The sequence below is a fragment of the Lutra lutra genome, chromosome 3 (assembly GCF_902655055.1).
Source record: "Lutra lutra chromosome 3, mLutLut1.2, whole genome shotgun sequence".
NCBI classification, from domain to species: Eukaryota; Metazoa; Chordata; class Mammalia; order Carnivora; family Mustelidae; genus Lutra; species Lutra lutra.
In genome coordinates this window covers 7,244,721-7,256,947 of record NC_062280.1, presented here as the reverse complement: position 1 = coordinate 7,256,947, position 12,227 = coordinate 7,244,721, and positions in this window count along the sequence as shown.

Genomic DNA, 12,227 nt, shown 5'->3' with positions numbered 1-12,227 from the left:
CCACCCAGGTGCCCCCTATTTTAGACTAGTTATGGATTTAGAGGATTGTGAAACTAGTACAAAAGATTTACATAGATTTCATGCTTTGCTTTCCCTATTATGAACAGCTTATATTAGTATGGTACATTTGTCACAATTAATGAACTGGTATTGATACATTGTTATTAACCACAATCCATTCTCTATTCAGATTTCCTTAGTTTTTATCTAATATCTTTTTTCTATTCAAAGAGTCCATTCAGGATAATACATTACATTTAATTGTCATGTCTCCTTAGGCTCCTCATGGCTGCGACACTTTCTTAGATGCTTGTTTTTGATGACCTTAACAGTTTTGAGTAGTGGTGAGATAGTTTAGAACATCCTTCAGCTGGCATTTATCTAATGTGTTTCTTATTATTAGGCTATAATTAAAGGTTTGTGGAGGAAGACAGGTAAATTGCTATTCTCCTCACATCATATCAAGGGTATATACTATCAACACTGCTTATCGCTGTTGGTGTTGACCTTGATCACCTGGCTGAGGTCGTGGTTCTTAAATTTTTCTATTGTGCAGTTACTCTCTCCTCTGCCCCTTTCTACTGGACACTTTGGAAGGAGGTCGCTGTGCCACTCTACACCTAAGATGTGGGGAGTTTTTCTTTCCATTCCTGAATGTCTGCATAAATTATTTGAAATTTATCTATATAGGATATTGATCTCCTTATGCATATTTTTCAGTAATTTTTATTAATATGGATATATACTAGATATCAATATTCATATTGGATATTTATTATTTTATACTTTGTGTTATAATCCAATGCCACTTTGTTTATTCTGTTGCTTAACTTGTTCCAGGGGTGGGCTTTAGTAGCTCTTTCGGTCGACTCCTGCATTCCTTCGATACGCCTCCAATATTGTTTTTTGTTCTTTTGGTATTTCTGTTTGTTTGTTTGTTTGTTTTAGTACTTGTCTCCTTTCTGGCACTGTAAGATGCTTTAAGAATATCTTGTGTGTTTTCTGCCAAAGTCCTACAAAGAGGCATTTTCCCAGGGAATTTTGGTTCCTTTTATTGAGAATATTAGGTACAGTTGTTGTCACTGGTCTGCCATTACTTCTAGCTCTTCTGTGTTGAGAAAGTAAATATGTAAATATTTGTGCGTGTGTGTGTGTGTGTGTGTGTGTGCACGCACATGCATGTGTGTGTGCAATTTGGAACATGATTGCTGGATCATATGGTAAGACTAAGTTTAGTGTTGTAAGAAGCTTTCAAACTATCTCATTGCACTTAGCTTTGTCTTCTAGTACAGTGTTGCATAGGAGTGGCAAAATAAGACATCCTTGACTCTCCCACTTTCTAAGGATCTTAGTGGGAAAGTATCTAATCTCCGCCCATTAAGTATGATGTTAGCTATTTGTTTTTTCTAGATTTTTTTTTTATCAAATTGAGGAAATTCCTCTTTTTCTAGTTTCCTGAGAGTTCTTATCATGAATGGGTATTGGGTTTATCAATGATTTTTATGCACGAATTGATATCGTTATATGATTTTTTTCTTCTTTACTCTGTTGCTGTGATGGATTACATGGATTGATTTCTGAATGTTGAACTTGACTTGCGTATGTGGAATAAATCTTTGTTGGTCTTGATATAGAATTCCTTTTATATGTTGTTGGATTCAGTTTGCTAATATTTTGTTGAGGAATTTTTTTATCTATTTTTAAGACATATTCTGGTTTGTATTAGGGTAATGCTGGTCTCAAAGAATGAATTATAAAGTTGTCTCTTTGCTTCTATTTTCTGGAAAATATTGTGGAGATTGGTATTATTTTCCCCTCAGATATTTGATAGAATTCAACAACGAAAGCATCCAGGCCTGGCACTTTATTTTTTTTGAAGGTTATTAATTATTGATTGAATTTCCTTAATGGGTATAGTGCAAACAGGTTATGTACTTTTTCCTATGAGTTTTGCTAGTTTTGTCTTTCAAAGAATTGGCCCACTTCATGTAAAATGATAAAATTTGTGATCATAGTTATTTATGGTATTCCTTAATTGTGTATGGACTAAGTAGTCATGACTCCTCTTTCATTTCTGATATTGGCAATTTTGTCTTCTTTTCTTTCTCTTGGGTCACCTGGCTACTGGTTTATGAATTTTGTATGTCTTTGCAAAGGATCAGCCTTTGTGCTTGTTCTTCTTGTTTTTCACAGCCTTCTAATAGCTCTTTATTATCTTTAAATTTCTACCTTTCCCTCTTCTTTTATTTTTTGATTATATAATGAATGGTAAGAAATGTTTCACTAGGCCAGTATTACTGAAGATAAGCTATGTTTTACAGAGGAGAGCCATAAAATGTGCTCTGTTGTCTCAGTATTTTCTCAGTAGTTCTATAGATTATCAATGCAGCAAACTTCACAGTGTGATTTTTATGCACAAAATTTCATTGCTGGCTTCCTCCTGCTGCTATTTTTTTTTTCTTTTTCCCTATTGTCTACATTTCATTCAAATTATATTTTATTTGGCTGTATTTTATGTAGGGAGAAGAAACATTTGCACAATAAATCAATACACACATAGACAAATGCTAGAACAAGGCATTCATAGATAAATGCTGGTTGTTGATGACTCATTCCATATCCCCTCAGTCTTCTGGGCTCACATGCAGCTGCTGTAGACAGTTCTGCATATCAGGTTTTTGTATCCTTCCTGTTTCTTTTCTGCTCAAGTCATATGACCCAGTAGATACAATGCTTTGGAATCTCTTGGGATCTTTAAACAAAATAGTCATATAGACTATTTAGACTCCCATAGACATAATAGACCTTTCAGATTCTAGAGTAAGGCAGGGTTTTTTGCAGCAGAGAATTACTGTCAAAAGTAGCTTCTAAACTTGCATTAGACTCTAGTAGAGACTGAGTGATGAATCATGGGACAGGCTCTATGAGCGGTCCTACTCATCAAGGGATGGGTATTATTAGATCTACTGAGTCACAAAGTTGGGCAGGAGCAGCACTGGTGCTGTATGGGATGAGTTACCCAGACCCTGATTACAGTTTAGTCCATAGATACAATTAAGTTTAATGAGCAGGTAACCATCTTCTGTTTCAACAAAGCCTTATTCTCTGTCCATACCTAAATCTTTGGGGGTAAGGGAGAATATTCCCTGAAGCTAAGTTTGGAAGAAAACTAGTATCTGGGTCACGGATCAATCTGTTGATGCAAGCTGAAGATGGACGGCCAGTGAGCCTCAGCTACATTCATGTGTAGCTGTAAGGAGAGTGGGGGAGTCTTCTCAACAGTCTAAACTGTGAGTAGGATACGTGTTTCTATCACCGTAATATCATGAGGGAAGTTACTAGAGGTAAAGCTATTACTCAAAATCTTGAGTGGCAAATTGGCTTCTTGGTCAGAAGTCTGGAAGGAGCAACAAAGGTCAGAGACTAAGAGCTCTGGAGATGCATATTGAAGGATAGGAGTGAGCCCATGTGCGGGTTTTGTTTTTGTTTTGTTTCATTTTGTTTTGGTCTCATATTAAAACCTCAGTCAATGGAGACACTTCATGACTCAGTGAATAAGACAGGCTCTGTCCTCAGCTGCCCCAGTATTTTTGCAATGGACCGATGAAAGGAATGGATATAGTGACATAAGTTAAATATAGTCTAGGCATGAGCCCAATAACTTGGGGCCCCTCTTACTGAGATTTGTTTGTGTACTGCCCTTGCTGATTGCCTGACTGATGTTGAGTTTTTTTTTTTTTTTTAAGATTTTGTTTATTCATTTGAGAGGCGGAGAGAGAGAGAGAGAGAGAGAGAGAACACGAGTAGAGGAGAGAGGAAGGGAGAAGCAGACTCCCCACTGAGCAGGGAGCCCGAAATGTGGCTCGATCTCAAGATGCTGGAATCATGACCTGAGCCAAAGTCAGATGCTTAATCATCTGAGCTACTCAGGCACCTTGATGTTGGGCTTTTGATATGGTACCGCTCAGTGATAAATTGATTGCCTAAATTCTTCTTACATGGAGGGAACAGTGATTTATCAGTCCTGAGATTTGGATTGTATTCTGGCTGTGGGTTTGTTACCTCTGCCTTCAGTGCTATTTGGCATCTCTATCCTAAGACTTTCAGAGTTTTTTATTTACTTACATGGGTTCCTGCTAGAATTGTATAGGACCAAGGGATGCTTTTCAAGTAAAGAGAACTTGAAAATGAGCACATGATTATAGGATCCTTGGGTTTTATCATATATTATATTATTGATAGCTGCTGTCCTGAAAGAATGGAAGTATCTTTTTAAAAACACACTTAGGCACTATTTTGAGAATAATATTTTGCAAGGTTGATGTCCTATTATTTAAGATATTCTTATATACTTTGAACTAATATTGAATGTGTTCTGTTCCTGATGTATTAAATGAGTCTAGGAAACAAGGGTGGAAAGGGGATGGAACTTGTTATTGTTTAGCTAAGTGGGAACTCTGCTATTTTTGTAATTCTTATCTCCAGAATTTTGGTCTTTAAAGAATTAAAATTCTCGTCTTCAAGGGAATGCAGTTTCATCAGGGCCTCAGTAAAATTCTGATGAACTTAGAGCTACAATTTTCATCTTGCATTTTTGGGCTCCTCATACTAATAGATAAGCAAGAAAAAAAAGAGTTGCTATAATGGGGTGGGGAAAATTGACCATTATCATCATGAGAAGCGAGGGTCCTTGTGATGTAGTGGGATCCAAGAAGAATGTGTCTGAAACTCAAAAGATTCATGCAGGGAACTCTTGGTGCTTCTAAATGTGATAATAAAGATACATAGGTTATTACAGCAGCTATATCCTGATAAGGGCTAGGTAAATGAGGATTCACATTATCACTGATAAAGTTTTGATGACACCTCCCAGAAAGAGATGTAGACCTGTGGGAGTGTTGGCTAAAGGTAAGGGAAATCTAAAAAGGATAGTGGAGAAGAAAGATGATGAGTATTAGTATGGTTTTGATTGAGATTGTGGCTTTTAACACTAAACCTCCCGTTTTTTATTTTTTTTTATTTTTTAATTTTTTTTAAATGGTTTTCTTTCTTTTTTTTTTTTTAAGATTTATTTATTTATTTATTTGACGGAGAGATAGAGATTGCAAGTAGGCAGAGAGGCAGGCAGAGAGAGAGGAAATCAGGCTCCCTGCTGAGCAGAGAGCCCGATGCGGGGCTGGATTCCAGGACCCTGAGATCATGACCTGAGCCGAAGGCAGAGGCTTAACCCACTGAGCCACCCAGGCGCCCCAACCTCCCATTTTTTAAACAAAATATTTACTTATTTAGAAGATTTTATTTATTTGACACAGAGAGAGAGAGAGAGAGAGAGAAAGAGAGATTGAGAACGAGAATAAGCAGAGGGAGCAGTGGAGGGAAGGGAAAACAGCAGACTCTTTGCCGAGCAGGGAGCCCACTGCAGGGCTTGATCCCAGGACCCTGGGATCATGACCTGAGCCAAAGGCAGATGCTTCAACAACTGAGCCACCCAGGCACCCCATTAAACCTCCCATTTTAAGGCTTTTTACAGACTTTGTTTGGTCACTATCCTTAAGTGTAAGTAACGGAGCTGACTCATTGTGGGGTACAGTAAGTTTTGACTAGTGTAAAGATTTGACAGTGACACATTTCCCAGTCATTAGACTGGGGATACAATGTATGGTTCCTTCCACAATGTAATTTTCATCTTCAGAACTTCTCAGTATTCTCCCATAAATAGGATGCAAGCATATGGAACCATAGAACTTGCCTGTTAGAAAGGAATCATCTGTTCGCTAAGACAGAAAAGGGGCATAATATTGTACATGTTAGTTGCCAAATATCCATAAATAAACATCTATAATTTTCATTTAGAAAATATTCTTGAATAAATATTCCAAAAAACCCATGGCAGAATACTTTTGCACAAAATAATGGCCTCTATTATGTATCGTGAGTGGTATTACATAATGAGCTAAATAAATAGTGGATATAAAACCAAATTGATGGTGACTCAAATAGAATGATTTATGACCAAAACCAACAAATGCTTTTTAGCTTGAAATTGAGTGATTCCCTTTTAAATAAGCATAATAGCTTTCTGCTATACATTCTATCTGACTAGTCAAAATATAAATCTGAGTACTGCTTATGATTTGCTTGGCTTACCTTTAATCTATTAATTAAACATTGTCTAATCTGTGAAATATAGGACACTTTTGGCAGCTGTGCCCCACAGGATTTAATTCCTGAAATGACTAAATTCCAATCTACTAGCCATCCAATTAATTGTGTGAACCACTAATCAGACGCTCCACAGATTTCTCTGGTTTCATCCCATTTCTAAAAACAGATTGTAATGCAGATATTTATGTACTTTCGCACAGACTATGAACCGAGTCTTTGCAAAGGCCAATCAAGTGAGAAAAAATCCTCAAATTACACCTGGATTTATTTTAAATTCTTGGTCTTTTTCAAACTTTAATTAACTCCAACTGTAATTATTGTCTCTGGCAGTCCTTTAGCAGTTATGACTTTCTCATATATTTTGGTTTTACTCCATTTGGCATGTGATATTTGAATAAGAACTCTGATATTAATTTATATATTAAATATTAGCAATTATAAACTTAACATTTTTGGTGAAAATAAATGTAAATATAATTTTTAATACTCTATTTCTCTGTTTCATTTGCTCCTCTGGTAGTATACAAGCTAGGAGCTAAGAGAAATTTCTCACAATATGGAAGATAATTATACTATTTACATAAATAAAACTTGAAAAATAATAACTAAGTGAACACTTCCATTACAAAAATTACATTTATTATTGAATTGTTCAATACAAGAAAATGTGCTAAAGCCATAATATATAAGAATATGCCTATAAGAAGCCTAGACTTTTTAGTAAACAGTTTCTGGCTGCTGGAACTTAGTTTTGCTATTTCTCAGTAATTTTGAATGACATTATCTGTATGAGTTGACAAATTAGTCACTATAAATAAATACTAAGATGACCTGAATTCCACAGTTAGCAGTGATGAGATTTGAAAGAGTTCTTTTGGAAGATATAGGGAAAACTTTTTGTATTTAAGAAGGAGACTTAAACACATAGAATCTACATATGAGAAAAAGGTTTATATTTACATAAAAGTAAATTCCCTTGCATTAAATATATTAATAAAAACAAGAATACATGAACAGTATTTTCTTTCTACTTTCAGTTTATTGGAATCTGAACCAAGTGGAGAAGAGTGTGGCAAAATACCTCTTATATCTCATAAATTAGAAAACTAAGAGAAAATAAGCTTAAGGTTTTGACATTTACTCAATTTTGTAACTACTTTGAGGTTTCATTTGAGAGTGTCCAGGTGTATGTGGGTCAGAAGGAGGGAGTCAAAAGAATTGGTTCATGGATGGCCCTAGAAGCAGAAAGCATAAAGGACAAGATCTAAAACTCAACTAAAGTTCCGTAAGCCATTAATATTGATATACAAGGGGATAACATGATATATTCTGTGAGACATGATATATTCAGAATCTCGATTGAGTCTCTGTTGAGATTGAACCCCTTGAGGCTGCCTAAAGTTAAACTTAAAGTACCCTACCTCAGCTGCCATTCTCTGTTCTATCTTCTTAGCTTCTTACCTCTTGCCACTGAAGAATTATCCTGTGATGGAAACTTAGTTTTAGGCTCATCTCAACAAGCTTCTTTCTTTTCAGGATTCTGGCTCCTCAAGTCCTGGCTTCCTCAGTATCTTTCTGATGGCTTCAAACAGAAATTTGCATATTTGTTGGTCTGTATTTTGCCCAGATTTTATTGTTGCTCAATTTTGTGGGGGAAAAAAAAATATTTATAATTTAAGAAAAGTTTCTCTACCATTATCTAGATTTTTCACTGGAAATCCATCTATCACACTTTGACATTTATTTCTCAATAGTTTATGAAATGGGCAGAGAAGAGATATGTCATTTTGAGTATCTCCTAAATGTAACTTGGAAAAGTAGTGATGGAAAGTATATGGAATGAGCTGAAGAAAAAAGTAGATGGAAAAAATTAGACAGGGATGGGAAAGATAGAGCATTTAGTCAGGTGTGAAAAACAAGTTTCCTGGCACCTTGGTAATATATAAGAGCTGTACATGGTAGAATCAATTGTACTCATATTAAGGTAAATATAATGGTCTAAAATACTTATAATATAATAGCTTTCCATGTTAAGTTAAAAAATCGTTCTTTATAAATAAAATTCATTCTGTATGTAAAATTTGAATTTTTGGGGCACCTGGGTAGCTCAGTTGGTTAAGCATCTGCCTTCAGCTCAGGTCATGGTCTCAGGGTCCTGAGATTGAGGCCCGCATTGGGCTCTCTGCTCAGCAGGGAGTCTGCTTCTCCATCTCCGTCTGCTTCTCCTCCCCGTTTGTGCTCTCCCTGTCAAATAAATAAATAAAATCTTTTCTTAAAAATCTTAAAAAATCTAAAAAAAATCTTTTAAGAAAAGATCTTTTCTTAAAAGATTTTATTTACTTATTTGACAGACAGAGATCACAAGTAGTCAGAGACACAGGCAGAGAGAGAGGGGGACGGGGAACCAGGCTCCCTGCTGAGCAGAGAGCCATATGCGGGGCTCCATCCCAAGACCCTGAGATCATGACCTGAGCTGAAGGCAGAGGCTTAACCCTCTGAGCCACCCAGGTGCCCCTAAGTAAATAAAATCTTAAACAACTTTGAATTTGTTATGTACATTAAATATTTCAGTATTTAAGAGTATTTCATGAGGTACCAGAATCATGTTAGAGCTCAATGACCAAAGGGGGAGAAAAAAACGAAACTTTTTTTTTCAAAAGATTTTATTTATTGTTATTATTTATTTGAGAGAGAAGAGAGAGCGAGAGCGGAGTGGGGAGCAGAGGAAGAGGGACAAGCAGATTTTGTGCTGAGTACACAGCCCAAGGTGGGACTTGATCCTACCACCCCGAGATCATGACCAGAGCTGAAATCAAGAGTTCAATGCTTAACTGACTGAGCTACCCAGGCGACCCTTCTTGAGGGCAACGACATTCATCTCCCAGCAAGGTTAGCGTTGAGCTGCTTGATATAGTTGTCAGTTTGGTCTGTGTTGGCCTCACAAAAATCATGATGTCCTACAACTCTTGCCTAGGATATGTTAAATGAACATTAATCCATGTTCTTAAATTTTGGAATACTTGCTATTAATTTAATTGGATTTTCAAACAATACTGCTCATAGCATTTATGTTATTGATGCAGTAATTTATAGAAATAACTGTATGAGTCACTGGACATTTGTTATAGTTGTTGCTGCTGAAAACGCAGGAAAGAAAGCCAAAGCTGAAGCCGAAGCCGTCGCCATCCTTGGTTTGCTTATTGCAGAGTCAAAATTTTGCATATGCCTTCAAGTTCAAGATTCTTCTCATCTACAAGTTTTGACTCTGTAAGTGACTAAAAAATAGAGAGAGTAGTAATACCCTAAAAGATTTCCAAAGTTTTGATGGATCTTTCTGGAATTCCCAGAGATATTTTAGGAGCCTCTGCTGCATCATCTAGGAATTTTTGACCAAGATGAACCTTAAGGAATGAATGACTCTGAGTGGCTGTACTATGGAAAAAGAGATGCAAATTAAAGCATCACAAAATGCATTAAATGCTCCCTTGCAAAACTTCATGAATCAAACATGGACTAAGTCACATTGAATTTGCTTTGTAATTGTGTGGTTTATTTACTCTCCTAAAAAAATAATAATAAAAAACCCTCTAAGTATTTAAAAAAATTACTAATTTATGGATCCTCAAAAACTTAGATCTGAGAAAGAATGTTACTTTCCAAGTAGTATACAGTTTGGAGAGGAAAAGAACGAACAGCCAGGTAAGTGATTTACTTACATAAGACCAACTAATGTGTTAATGTTGGAGGAAGAAACAGTACCTTGATCTGTTTCCTCTGATGTGTACACTTGAGTTGATCATATGGAAATAGAAGGACAGGAAAATGAAGAAAAAAAGCAAGTTTTTATTTCAGGCTCCAAAGACACTTTTTCTAGAGGCACCAGGCTGATCTTTTTTAAACACGTAGTTAAACCGTTTAGATTAACCCAGCATCCTAGGAGTAGCCATCGCTTGAGAGCATGGGCATGTGTCAGAAGTGATAGTGGTCAGGAAAACAAAATGTTCACACTAATGAAGCAAAATGTCTTGTACATTTTTCAGCTCTCAATTTATATCCCATATTATCATACGATCATGTTACTTTAGAGTTAGGTGTGTTACTAAACACTGTCAAGCTCAACCTTCTTATTTCATAAAATACTGCATCTTGTATTTCAAGGAAGATTTGTGAAACTTCCTCGTTTACTCAGCATGTGGTATAGAGAGTTCTGTCTTAGAAAGCTTTCCAAAAAACACATTGTTTTGGTACTGATATATAAAAATAGTAATATGCCTCATAGCCCCTTGCTTATTGGCTATATTATCTCCCTTATGTCTGGTTATTTCCCTGCAAATCTGAGCAGTCAAGAAATACTGTTCTATTTCCTTATAGATATTATGTTGAAAAACTGACACAATGCATCCCAGAAAAACTAATTGTATGATTGTCAGTTCACATAGGATAGAGCTACTATTTCTCACTACTCCAGATGCCTTTTCTGGGTCACCAAGGACTCCTTTGTCCCCAACTTCCCATTTAAAGTTAATCCCATTTTAAGGACTGTGGATATTAGAAGGCAATTTCCAGATATTGAGGATTTCACACTTGAACTAATTTACCAAGATGAGTTGGAGGATATCTTGTTTAAATGGAGGAAAACTCCAAATCTTCCTTTGTATAAACCTACAGTGTGGATCCTCATAACCTACTGTGAAACATCAGAAGTGATGTTAAACATCAGAATTGGTATAAGGCAAACCTAAAGATTGACCCAGCCATTTCTGTCATCATTTATAGCTGTATATCAAAAATTCAGCTATATACATGTATAAATATATGTCATATATTTATAGCTATATATTTATAAATATAAACATATAAAATGTATCTTCATCCACTCATTATCTATCATCTATCTATCTATATACCTATCTATCATTGCCCTGTACCTGATGAATTTAATCACTTAGGAGTACATAACTGAGGGCAGTCCTCAGGTAAGAGTCATTTGGAACAAACCAGCACAAACATGGTGAGATAAGACATTTTAAGAAAAGAAAGATTAAAGCAGAAATTTGAAGACAAAGATACATGTTTAAGTCACTGTGGAGGAAAAAGAAAAGCGTAGGAAGACTTTGATCAATGATAGTGATGAAAAAATGAGTAACTTCAATCAAAAACACCCAAAGCACTTTATAAGCCTGGAAAAATAAATTACCGGAGCCTGGGCAATTCGGGTCAGAAGCATGGAAGCGCTAATAGACATAAATGAAAAAGCAGCATCGGTCTGTCCAGTTATTTTCTGATGATGCAAACATCTTATCTGCACTGGACATTTGAAGTGGTGATCAAAAAGTACTTTAATCAATAAAAATGAAAAAGCAGGATTGGTAAATCTGTTCATTTTCTAGTGATACACTGATTTCATTTTTACTCCTCATTTCCAATGATGATCAAAAATACATTGAGAATTAAATTAGTTTTACAGAGGAGCAGGGTTATATACATCTGTTTATCTTTTGAAGCTACTGAAAGCAACCATGTAATTTTCAGAAGTTCTAGTGTTTCAGGAAAAGTAAAATATGTTAATTCATAAAATTCTTTATTACTTTAAAAGCACTATTATTGGTGGTAAAATATCTATATAAGTAAATATATGGAGGGCTGATATTATTGTATATAAGGAAATATTTAAGGGCTTTGTGTGTTTCATGCTATGGATAAGCCTAATAAAGAAAGTAATACTATATTCTGGAAATTTTATTGATTCAAAATCTTAGACTCCTAATATATTATTTGTCAAAGGACACACAACTAGTAAGTAGTGAAGCCAAGATACATGCCTAGAGAGACTGGCTCTAGGGTTCAAGCTCTTACCTAGTCTGTCTATCTACCTACCCACCCATCCATCCTTATATCTGTCATGTATCTTTGTCTCTCCCTCGCTCTTTCTCTCTATTATGTAAACCAATTTAAGTGGAGAACAGTGGTAGAGCAGTTTGCTGAAATTCTCATGACCCAAATCTAAAACTAGGCCTTTATGGATCTCTCCCAGTGTGAAAAAAGAAATAATTGTCATTTCT